At 38.6% G+C, this 13,034-nt stretch overlaps 1 protein-coding gene across 3 annotated transcripts in view; it reads right to left on the bottom strand.

Moving 5' to 3' along the window:
- SEMA3A (semaphorin 3A) overlaps window positions 1-13,034 on the bottom strand; it is a 341,628-nt gene that overhangs the window by 105,162 nt on the left and 223,432 nt on the right. The window lies entirely within an intron of this gene.

Below are 13,034 nucleotides of genomic sequence, written 5' to 3'. Positions count from 1 at the left end.
CTGGTCCCGGTACCAGTGGCTACGTCAACTCGACTACAAAGCAAGTCCCCGACCCCCTTGGCTGGAGGCCTGGAATGACTTGGGTGTCTCCAACTGGGCTTGTCCCACTTGGCAGCAGCATCTCCCCTTGCCAGACCCCCGGGGCCAGCGCTATATTGTTAGTGTGAAGGCCTGTGCCAGCAGAAGGAGGCATTTCACTACATGATCTCAGAGCGTAAGGCACTGGAAAGGAGACAAAGACAACAAAAGAAATGTAGTATCTCGGTAAAATACAGCAGACGGGAGAAAATATCCACCGGAGGAAGAGGAAGTAACCCAGAGCCAGAAGCTGTAAGGAGCAAATTGTCAGAGAATTTAAACACTGTGTCTGCATGTGAGTTCAGCCCCCCAGTGCCTTTGTATCCATTTTCACTTTCCCCAGGGAAGGGATGTTGTTTAAAGGGAACATAGTCTGGAGATATCCATACCCTTTGAATATTGTTCTTCGTCAAGTAAAACAGCCAAAGGAAGAAAATTGGAGTTTTAGAAATTATTTTCCAGGTGGAAATCGGGGTTCTTTCATATGTGATAGCAGGGTGGTGTGGGAGTCTAAAATCCTTTTAAGCCTAATAATGTGAAAGAAAATGAACGCAAGGTTTGCAAAGTTCTCCATAGGTAGGAAAGTGTTACTTGGATGGGTTATGAAAATAAATCTTAAAGAAGAGGAGCACTGGAATCACCGTAGCAAATCACTATAAATTTTTCCACCTAATAATCCTGTTTATTATAATGGGCAGCTTAATATCAGGACATTTTCCTTGTCTATATAAAGCTGGTTTATGCCCTAAAGCTTGAGTTTATTTATACATACATACATACAGCAGGAAGCATAAGTGATTGTATATGGTACAGAATGATTGAGGCAGATATTCAAAGTGAAAATTAGGTACATCACGAGGGAGTTACTGCAGTCCTCGAAACCCTCATTCATTTATCTTGCCTACCCCTGGAGAGGATTAATCTTCATTTATATTTCAATAAATGGTATAAGGTTTCCCCAAGAGCTGTAGGTTCTGGCCTTGTACAGAAGTACCTCTACCTTAAAATCCAAGCAGCTAAGCCCCTACATCACGTCTGAGACTTTTTAGCGTAGCCTGCAAGGTCTTCCTATCTTGACAGAGGGAACTTCTTTAGACAGCCACTTTTTTGATATTTTTACAGTGTGACTTTTGGATCTGCTTCTGTAAACAGTCCTGTGATAGCATGATTGTCAACACCCTCCAAAGCACGGCCAAAAAAACGGTTCATGCCCTGGCTCTGCCATGTGTGGTAGCTGAAGCACTCACCCCAAACGTAAGGCACAATCTGGTTTGTTTCTCTGCTTGAAGGAATACGGACCAAATCCCTCACCAAAGCCCAAGCAGACCCTACAGGCTTTCTTGGGGTTCGTTTGGCATGTGAGGGCAGAAGGACATCCAGCTGAAGCCATTCTACCTTGCGTACAGAAGTTAAAGGTTCATTTGGCCACCTGGAAGGAACAGTGCCCCAGAAGTTTACTGGGCATCCCCCAGTGAGAAAATGTTTCAACTTCAAGTACATTACAGATGTTTATGCTTCCTCTAAACTTGACTGAGGAGTTTATGGGGTTCAGATCCTCAGGTCCACACTGACAGTTTATTGAAATGAAAGTGGCTAAAACCATCTGTGTCACACGACGGTAACACAGCCAAAGCACCAATCCTACTGCAAATTCTGCTGTACCGAGCTCCTACTTGTAGAACAAGTTGAGAAATTATTAGACTGCCACTTAACATTTGGAGTGTGAATTAAAGTCAAAGAGGTCCGGTGTGTCTGGACAGAGATCTTAACTCTAAATTTCTGTTGCAAATATTATATACTATGCATAAGGGCAGAGGGCCTGTCTTGAAGAGAAGATAAAGTGTTAATTAAGTTTCCCAGAAGGGCACCCACTATATGAAAGATCAATATGTCTGACTTACTAAACAAACATACACATTTATTTTTTAAGAGTTTTCTAATATTTATATACCAAATTGATAGAAGGGCTTATGCAGAGAGAGATTAGGCTGAAAAAATAAATTACAAAGAAAATGTCTGCAACCAAAAGCATAGGAGCCAAATGCAGAAAGATTGAAAAACAAACACTACAGATATGTAACACTGATTAGGCTGTGTTATGCAGACTTTTCCCGGACAGTTACAAAAATAAAGTCCATCCATCTGTCAAAACATCTGCTCTGTGTATGAAAATTCAAACAGAATTTAGGTGGTTTCTATGAGTTTCCAGTAATTATCTCTCCTCCAGAAGCCTGGAACTTGCATCCTTCGATCTGGATTAGTGATGCAGCAAAGAGTTTTTAATGACATCTTTTTAAGTGTAAGTTAAAGGGTAAGTCCCTGTGACCAACTAATATCCAGATTTTTCTCATTTTAAGAAAGCCGTTTCATTTTTTTTTTAACCAACATGGATGCCCATACTCCTTCTTAGATATTGCAGCAAATGCAAATGGCCAGATTATGCAGGACAATAAGTAGAAGGCAACAATAATCCATTATAGTATCATTAGCTTTAACAGATTTCTGCTGATTTAATCCAGATAAGGATCAGACCCTGTAATACATTCTTCCTTTATTTCAGCCTTCCCACATAGCCAAGTGATTAAAATATCAGAAGGTTTTGTCTAAACTGGATGGGCAAGGGGATTTAAACCTATCATCTAACAGCTGGACAAACAAAACAAATACGTGTTTTGTCTTTCATATCAAAATGGATGGACAGTTTCCATATAAAGTGCCATGCATGAGTTTAATTAATATGTTTACTTTTTTCTTCTTCTTCTGTCCAATTAGTTGAATTCTCAAGTGACGAGGTCAGAGATATCCATGGAGAATAAGTAATCCCTGATATTACTGCTGTCATTCAAATTTATCACACTGCTGAAAGATGTTCTGGACTTATCAAGGAGCTTTTTAACTTCTCTCTTTTCCTAGCGGGCTACTGCAGCTGTGATCAGTTCAGTCCGTATTGGCTAGGTATCTTTTTCAGCATGCAGCAGCATTGTTTCAAGGAAAATATTTCTCGAGTGTTAGTGCAATAAATATATGTATGATTGCGATGTACACAGATGATCGATTCTCAGCTAGATCCTGCAAACACTTTAGCATGTCAGTAAGCATGTGCAAGGAAGTCCTTTTCAGGGTGAGCTCTACACGGTGTATGCTTTCACAGCTCCTGCTGCTTGCGTGCAAGTTTTTGTACAATGTAGTAACATTATTTAAAAATTAGTAGTTTCCCACTTTCTATTACAGTAGCACTTAGAAAAATATCAGTCAAAGAGCAGTCTGTTTAAACAGGCCCAGAACAGGCAAGGGAAAAAGCAAATTATTCCAGTCCTGTTAAAATGCAATGATCTTTTAAAAGTTTATTTTATTGGAGTAAGCTAGTCGGTAACACTGCTGCAAAGCTATTGTGCTAAGTGCTGCATTGGCAGCACCAGGAAAGTCCCTGAGTGCTAGGAGCTTCCTACAGGCCCTAACGGGTGGGGAAATCACGCCTGGCACCCGTAATCGATGAGATAACCTTCCAGCTGAACCTGTATAGGCAGGTGCATGGTTTTAGAGTGGGGGACGCCAGCTGGTAGGAAAACTTTGCAGATTATGATTTATTACTGTGTGCCCCTTGCAGTTTGGATCAATAACATCATTTCCATCCCTGTTTTGTCATTATTGTACCTTGCAATTAGCAGGATCAATGTTATAGTCCTATCCTCCGAAAAAGAGCCAGTCTGCGGTGCCGAGTGAAGTAAGTTGAGCAGCTGAAATATCAGGGTCTGTGTTACAGAAAGGGATTTCTATTAACTTAGTTCTTGGGGATTATATCCCCATTAGTCAAAGCCTTATAAGAAGTGTGTATGGCATCACACACACACACACAAATCCAATATAAACCCAGAATATGTCTCGGTAAAAATACCTAGTCTCTTTTATAATTGTGTGTTATTTCGTGGACTGAATTCTAATTGTACTTGTCTTCCCACCTCAGAGTTTTGAAAAAAGCTGACAGATCCCTAGATTCAGTGGCCATTACATTGGATCGTGATCTGGAGGACTTGACCCCTCTGGAGCTGTCAGGAATGACACTACTCTTAGGCATGGTGAGCACTGCCAACATTGCGGAGGAACCATTGATTAATTCCACATCTAGATTTTCCTCTGCTGTCAAGATGTGCCCTGAGAAATTTCAGACTGAAGGTGCTGATGAGGGTTGATAAGACATTTTTGGTTGCCTAGTACAGCTTACAGTACTTCCAGTTATCTTTCCAATTAAGTTACGCCTGTTATCTGTCTGATTTTTTGATACGACAAGAGTTCATGAGAATATTTTAAATGTATAATTTACTCAAGTTGCAGGACATCTGCATGAATTTAAACCATTAAAGCATCAAGACAAGAAAAAAGAAGCCAACTAACAAACCATATGATAAAAAAAAACCACTGAAAAAAAGCAGATATATCCTGATTCCTTCAAGACACAAAACCTCATGCCATATTAGCAAACAGTTGTATTGTCAGCACACTTGCACAGCAGATGGAAAGCTCCTCTGGTTCCTCCTCTGCATTAGTGAGGGTGAAACACAAAATGTCTCCCTGCCTGTCTACCTACTTACTTGAAAATCTGGTAGTCACTACTGGGACGTGGTCATTTGGCCCATAGTTTACCACTAAGGCTACACATGGAGGTAGCTAAGCCAGGTGGGATACTCCCTAGGGTCTGTCCCGAAAACAGTCTTAAGCCAGAATCTGTTAGAAGACAACATTAGAAGCCATGCTTTAAAGGTGCCTCTAAACTGCACAGACTAAACACATCAGGCCTTCAAATCTTTGTCGTTAGCACTAGACCATCTGACCTAGCGATCCTAGGAAGTACAATTTCTCCAATTTTTTCTGCATTCAGTATGTTCAAATTACAAGACATGTTTTCAGTCCTTAAATCTTCGTTCAGCAGATGCAGACAACAATTGTTCTGGACCTGTGAACAGCTAGAGGGATGCCAAGAAAAGGCTGCAGCACTAAATACCTGATTTAATGACCATCTATTATTTTTGTACATCTGGTTAACAAGACAAAACAAAGTCTTTTATGGATGCAGTCCAGCAAACAAGTGGGTTTTCAGGATTTTGCAGCCACAGCATGATTGTTGTACATTAAACCTTTCCATGACTGTTAGCAAGCTTCCTTTATTTTGAATTGTTAAGTTTTTTCAGTAGTATGCACTTCCTACAGCACAGAATGAATTTATTTAAGGAACAGAAGAGTATTTCAGGAATAACTCAAAACACTGGGAAGCCTTGAGGTCAAGCAGATGCCAGTTCTTTTCTGACCATAACTTTAAAACAAAATTGGTTTTGCTCTGCAGAGTAAACTTGTCCCACATTTTGGGCATAGCTTTATTAGCAAAGAAATGAACAATACTGTTTGGTTTCAGCTCAAGCAGTCTCACCAAGCCCAGCAGCAATTTAAGTTGCAACCACAGTCTAGATCTAAAGTCTCTCTCATCTATCTCTTCTGTCTGGGTGGGGTAATCACCTGTCTCCTGGAGAAATCAGATTACACCCCGCCTTTCCGAATAGGATCAACACCTGCTAATTGGGTGGAGTATTTCAGACAAACAGGTTGTCAAGCCTGTTAGAGGTGCACAAAGCACTTAGACTCCGTATCAGTCAGCTTGCTTTTATTCAGCATACTATAGGCATATCCTGTAATGACTTCCACTCACAGCCACCTAAGATAAATATACTCAAAACTTCTGTGTTGAAAGTGAACGTAACACCGTGAAGTGTTGAAAGGAAGCAAAAGACTGTTGCATCTATAAGGGACAGTTGCTTAGCAATATGTGTGCCTGTAAATAAATGTACTCTGTAAACTTGACTATGAAGTTATATGTGCCTTACTGTGGGAATCCAGAAATTTGTGTGTGGATGTTAAACTATTTTGACACCAGAGAGAGATGCTGAACAGAGAAAACTTAAGTGACAGAAGCTTAAAATTCCCACTCAGTAAAAATTTAGCACCAAAGTGAAATTGTTGAGTTTGCTGAGCGGTTTGGGGTTTTTTTTATTGTTAGTTTGGTTTTTTAGGGTTGGGTTTTTTTGTTTGTTTGGTTTTTTTTCATTTTTATATTCATGATATATGTATAGTAACTTAAAGTTTTGGAAGATGTTAATCAGGAAGGAATTACGCAACAGAAAAAGAGATCAATAGATTATTTGATCCAATGAGATCACATCACTCAGTCAAAAAAAAAGAAAAAGAAAAAAAAAACAAAAAAAAAAAACAAAAGCAAGAGAGATATGGATTCTCACGTTATTTACTGTTCTTACTTTTTCTGTTCCACCATTTTCAGAACACAACACTTTTTCTACACTGAAAAAGCTTTTTTGAAGATCATCTATTGACATGAAGATGTAACTAAACAAAGCATTAGCTTCAACATAGGAAATAATTGCATATTACTTCCTAGGTTATTTTAAAAACTTTCCCTTTAGTTCTTTTACTTATTACAAAAGAAAAAAGACAATGTTTTAGACTTGTGTGAAGCTGGTAGGAGTTTTGTAGACCTATTTTTGGTGTATGTAAGTAACAGGGCTACAGAAAAAACATCAGTTGTGGACTAATTTAATAGTGCCATAGTGACCACATCTTGAGTACAGAGGAACTGTGATATGTGATCGTTCAGAGCAGACCTATCCTTAATTTTTAAACTAGCCTTTCTTTTATTAAAGCAACAGAAAATCCCAAAACCTAAAACCAAACTATCCCTCCCTCCCCCCCAAAAACCCGTCTATTTGCTAAAATAGAAAGAATGTGAAGCAAATTCAGAAAGAGAAAAAAAAAAAAGAAAAAGAAAAAAAGATGTAACTGGCACCAAAGGAAAGGCTCTTCTCTGACTTCATGAGCTTCAGACTGAAGCCCTGAAAGGAAACAGGAACTAAACATATCGATCATTGTTACTAGTCACCCAGTTAATGTGTTTCTCTGGAAAGACATGTACGAAGAATAAATTCACTCTGTCCATCTTGGGATGCAATAAATCATAAAAAGGAATTACCCAATATCATTTTGAAATAGCAATAGCTGGTAACTCAGCCCTAAATAAAAGTAATTCTCAGACTTTGCCAAGGCCAAACTAGGGCTCATTAAGGAACACCTATTGATAGAAAATTAAACCCCATAATTTTGGAAATTATTTTTCCATCACTTCTCCTTTGCTTCCTCTTTATTAACTCTGTGACTTTGTATTTCAAAAACAACAAAGAAAATGTTTCTGCAAGACTGCATTAAATCTGCTGAATATTAAGTTTCCTTCAGAAGCAAATTTCTATAGTCACACCTATAAACAGAAAAATAAGCCCAAAATTGGAAAATTAGCTTTCTCCTCGATCTGTATCAATTTGTTCCCCATACTGAAAGACTTAAATGACTTCCCATGATACGTGAGTAAAATATGAAAATCTGAACAACTGCCAACTTAATTCTTCCTCTGTATAAGTACATAAGTTATTACCTTACGGTAACTGATTTGCCTTGGTCAATTCATATAAAGAAATATATGCAAATGCCTAAATGAACACAAGCTGTAGGATCAATATCTGAACTAAGGGCCATAAATGAGGTTTTATGCTGGTGGGTCTGCTGTGGGGGTCCATCCAAGAACTGGAGCTGGCGCAACCAGAATTTCCCGGGGGGGAAATTCTGTTAGAGAGCTCCACAGGACTTTGAAAGACTCCAGTCTACTTTACTTTTTTACCAAGCTCATTTCAGAAAGGCTTGTAGGTTTGTTTTATTTTTTTCCCCCATCTGTCTTTCTCTTTTGTCCGTAGTCTATGCAAAGCAGTTTTACGCAGCAGCAATATTAAAACAGCACACTACTTCACAAAATATCTCACTCCCTCGTCTCCCAAATGGTAAGAAATGCTTTGGCAGGCAATCATGCCCACGTTAAAGATCACGGACAAGATTAAGGAGTGAGCAGCCCTCAAGTTAATAAACCCAGCATACTAACTGGAACATTTGATAGAGCTGAAAGGGATATGCAGTGGCATTATTTGTCTTACAAATGGCTCAAAAGTCACATTTCTCCTTGTAGTAGGTAATACTGAGAGTAAATTCTGTCCCTAATCTCACTGGCAGTCCGTTGCTTTGGATTTTTGCTCACTTTACCCCTTTCTACTCCCAGGAGACATTCACCTTTCCCTTTTCCCCAGGCTGGATGGGGGTCCTGGGTCTTTAGGCTCTGTTAAAGGGTTTCAGTGGTGTGCTGGAGCCAAGGAGCCAGAAAGGAAATGGGGATGGCGGTGAGGGTTGGTGGTAGAAAAGCTGGAAAACTGGCTGTAGATGTCCTCCAAAGGAAGAACCCTGACAGAAAGGGATGAACTTCTTTTTGGCACACCCAAAGGGCCAGAGGTAATTTGACCGGAAAAATTGTGCCTGTCAGATGAATTTAGAAGCAGGCTTTCTAGATCCAGCCAGCATTGTATATTTAATTTTCAGATTCCCTCTTCAGATCTTTGTTTACAATAACAGATGAAAAGAATTACTTTTACTTTCTGCCTCCATGTTCTTCTACTTTCCCTAAGGCAACAACAGTAATAAAATGAGTTAAAGGGAATAGTGGTTATTGATTGACAACTTTGTTTTTCCAAAGTATCACCAGATATGGCTGAGGGACACTTGCTAATTTCTACACCACTTTTACTTTTCTTTCTTTTTCTTCTTTCTTTCCAAATCATTGCACTCTGATAGACCTATAAGCCTATGGAACTGCTAATCTTCCTATGATTTAGGGAGGGGCTGGAAAACTTTAATGGAAGCATAAACTGAGATGGCATATGAACATTTTGGATTATATTAAGTATTATCATAACAAATGAGATGGTGAATTAAATTACAGCCCTGTGAGTCTACCTGCATGAACCATAAACTCAATAATTGTCGGCCTCACTTAAATGCAAAGAAGCATGCACAGGATATAGCTATACCATCTGTAGTGTAAAGAGTCTTACTTCTTCTTCACTGGGAATAGGTTTCAGATCTAAAGTGATTCCGAATTACCACCAAGAGAACTACTGAGTATAATAATGTCAATCACAGTTGAATTCAGGTAAGAGTTAATAACTAGGTAAAATTTAATGGCAATTAGATAGCCCAAGTAGGTGTCCATCTCCTATAAATTATAATACAGTCAGTGCTAATACACACACAATTGTGCTGATACACTTTAGCTGTTAAGGGAAATGACACAAAAGTGTAATTCTCTGTAGGGACCTCTTTGTTCATTTGACAGAGCAATATGTAGGAGCTTGCTGGTATCAAGTAAAAGCAATTGGTACTCTTTGTATCTATTTGTATATCAACATTTATTTCTCACCAGAAATATCCAGGGAGAAGCCATTTTCATACAGCATGCAAACTGTGTATAAGTATCTGTCATCATGTAGCTTGTCCTATGTGACTTTGTTAAAGTACCCACTGAAATTTTAAAGATTTATACATGTCAAGGCCAGAAGGGACCATTTCAACAATTTAATTTGAGCTGGGATCTTTAAAAGTGGCTAAATAAATTAGATAGTCAAATCACACTTGAAAATAACATCCTAAGGTGCCCTTCAAAAACACATCTTTAAAGCTTTCAAGTTGTGAAAATCTATCATACCCTTTAATAGGGATTTCTCTGATTAATTGTGTACCATGTGAACTATTGCTACGGTGCCTCAGCCAAATCTAGTGCAGAGATGTATCGACTAAACAGCAGCCAAAACTTTTAAAACAATAGCAAATTAATAGTTTAAGGACTAGATGGGCTTTCCAGTCAAGAAGCTATTCCTACCCTATCCCTACCTGCAAAACTAACTAGTGTTTCTAGTAACTTTTGTAAATCACCCAAGCTTTGCTTTGCTGGTTTATGACATCCCAGGAATGTCAGAGTGGAACTGGAGCCACTTTTTTTTTTTTTTTTTTTTTTTTTTTTTTCCCAGTTACCTATTATTTAACCCATATGTAATGCAGAGGTTGCCATGTGTTTCTGCTGGGTCCCAGGTGCCTGTGAGATCTTAAAATCAAAACACTGAGGCTCACTAGTGAGGGATATGACTAGCAGCATGTCTGTACTGTAAGTTCAGTATAAAAGCCGAGAAGTATTCTGTAGAGACTTTGTCTTCTTTGATCATTACCAAGGTCTGGTCAGGAATCGTGAGAAATATTCACGGGACTTACAGCAACCAGAATATATCAAATGAGAGACTGAAGTCCAGAATAGCAAGAAATCCTCACAGAATTGCTCATTTAGTTGAATTACGTAAGCAAATATTTTATTTGTTATTCATAGTCTTTAATTTTTCATGAACAATGTTACTTTGGTGCTTGAGATACTCTATACCAAGGAAATGGAAATATATATATTGTAATACTAAGTACTTAACATGGGACAGTAATTATGATTTTATTGGAAAAATCTGTATTTTGTGGGAAAGTGTAGCGGTTGTTAGTTAGCTTCTATCGGAGAAGTCCTGCTGTAAGTAAGTACTGCATAGCTGGGGGGAGTCTTTCAGCCTCTCTTCTCAGCTTACCCGTCTAAAAAACAGACCCAAAGCATACTTTAAAAGGTTTATCTACCCATACAGTGAGCAAAGCTTAACTAATTAACATATACTAAGCCCTTTAAGAAACAGAAATGAAAACGACTGCTCAAGGAACAAAGGGATATATCAGGAGAGCGGGAAGAGCCCAAGTCGGCCGCTCTCCTCAAATCCCGCGTGGACTGTCCTGAGCTACAAACCTGCTGTGCCTAGATTGGCATGACTGACAGCGTCAGTATAAGGAATCCCTCTGAAGGAGTGAAAACGACAGTAAATTACCTCTTATAATTATGAGAGGAAATCTCGGAGGTCATAGCTGAGGTTAGCAGTGGGGCAGAGCCGGGGTTATACTTGTGCTGCAGCTGCTGCAGTGCACCTGGCCTATTAGTGGGGACTTGCATTTTCAGCACTGACTTCCCCTGGAGATCAATAATTAAAAAAAGTTTTTTAAAAAGACCTCGACGTAGAAGTATAGACTGTCATGTAGAAAGTTCTGAGCCATCACAAATGAAGAGTATCTAATATCTGAGCAGTGGTACATGCTGAAAGCAGTATTAAATCAAGCATGTTTTATATGCCACTTTATTTGTCCTCTATTTTTCTTGTTCCCTCTAATGAGAGTCTGTTGAGTTATTTTTATGGCCTTTACATTTCACACTCCCAAGGTACTGACAATGACTTTAAGGAATAAATGAAGGAGGAATAATAAGTTTCTTAAACGATCTGTAATCTTGATCTGTAATTACAGTTAAAGCAGTTACATTAAATGCTTTGTAATGCACTGTTTTATGGCAAGAACAGATAGCTGTAAATATTTAAAGAAGATGACATGAACACACCAAGACATATATTCCGTCTTTTTAGCTGCCTGCCAAAACTGGACCCGCATTACATACAACCTATGCATTTGCTTTTTGGTTGTTGGTTTTGGTTTTTTTTTCACCTACACTTTTAGAGAAGACTAAAAATTAAAAAAAGAAAGCAAAACCCCAACGACCCATATATGTGAAAAATGTTTATGAAAACAAATTATCTGATTCTAGCAACATTGTGCTGTACTACTGTTTTCCTCAGTTTGGGCTGCAGTGTGTCGTGAGCTCTGTCCTCTTGTTCTGCCTTATTCTTTGCAACCAACTCATGGGAGTGCTGCTTCTAATGCGCAGGATCACAGCAGGCAGCTAATGCACCAGGGTCACACACAGCATTGGGGTGTGGTATTGGCTTCACCTTTTACTCGTGATCAGCAGGCGTAGCTACCTTAATATCATAAAAATCAGGGTGAATAAAATAGTTACAGCACAAATAATCGGAGGATGGGCTCCTGATTTCCCAGCTCACTCCAGAATAATAGTGTCTCTGTTTACAATGAAGAGATTGGAATCAGCCCGGTGCAACGTATAAAACATCCTCTTTCTTACTATTGTGAATTTCTAAAAATAATTATTAAAAAATAAAAGAGTATACTTTCATTCTAAGCGCTGAGTCTTTTATTAATATTCTAGGCTTCAAACCTAGCTATAAAAAAATCTACTTAATGTAATATCATAATACTTAGCATAAGATCAAGCTGCAAGGTTAGTTAATTTGCTCAGACATTTAACACTAGCCTTATTTTTTTTAACCTTCAATATTAGATATTCTAGTCCTCACCTTGCAATGTACTCCTGAAAACTACTTGTGAACATGAAGAAGGATTAATTTAAATGTATTATTTCTATGTAATGAGATAGGCCAAGTGTCTGGCACTTTAGCTGTCCCTTCACATATATAGCTTAGCCCATATTTCTTAGTTTCTACCTAATCCACCTCTACTGCTCCCAAACGCCTTTTTATGAAGACAACTGTCCTCTATGGCCTAAGTAAGGACTGATGAAACTATTTTTATTATGACCTAGGAAATTATTCAAATGGAGCTCTCTGGAGGCATATGGTTGGCATTATGAATATTTTACGGAATCATCTCTGAAAATCAGGCCAATAGCATATACACACGGGGCCAAGTTCCACTCTCAGTTATACCTTGGCAACCACAATGATTTCCCATTTGGCTATGCTATGCAAGTATTTATTTGGCTTGTTGCATGCATGTATTTTTTATCTTTTTTTCCCTTCTTCAGCCTTGTCTTCCCATTTCCAATGTTGTTCTTATAAAGAAGACAGTTATTATCAGTGTGGAATGATTATTATCTGGGGGCTAGTGGCTATGTCTGTCCTACCTCATAAATACAGGCAATAAGATGTACGCAAGAACGAGGGAAAATGTACAGAAAATTATGCCTAGTTTAACAGTGTTTTCCTGAGGCACCAAAACTGATGCAGAATGTTAAAACCACTTTGACCTCAATCTTGCTATGAACTCCATGCAGGAAAGAGCTCAGGGAAACCCACTGACTCCAGTGA

The sequence above is a fragment of the Accipiter gentilis genome, chromosome 11 (assembly GCF_929443795.1).
Source record: "Accipiter gentilis chromosome 11, bAccGen1.1, whole genome shotgun sequence".
In the NCBI taxonomy this organism is placed as follows: domain Eukaryota; kingdom Metazoa; phylum Chordata; class Aves; order Accipitriformes; family Accipitridae; genus Astur; species Astur gentilis.
Note: the sequence above shows the minus strand (reverse complement) of the source record. Positions and strands in the feature narration are given on the sequence as shown.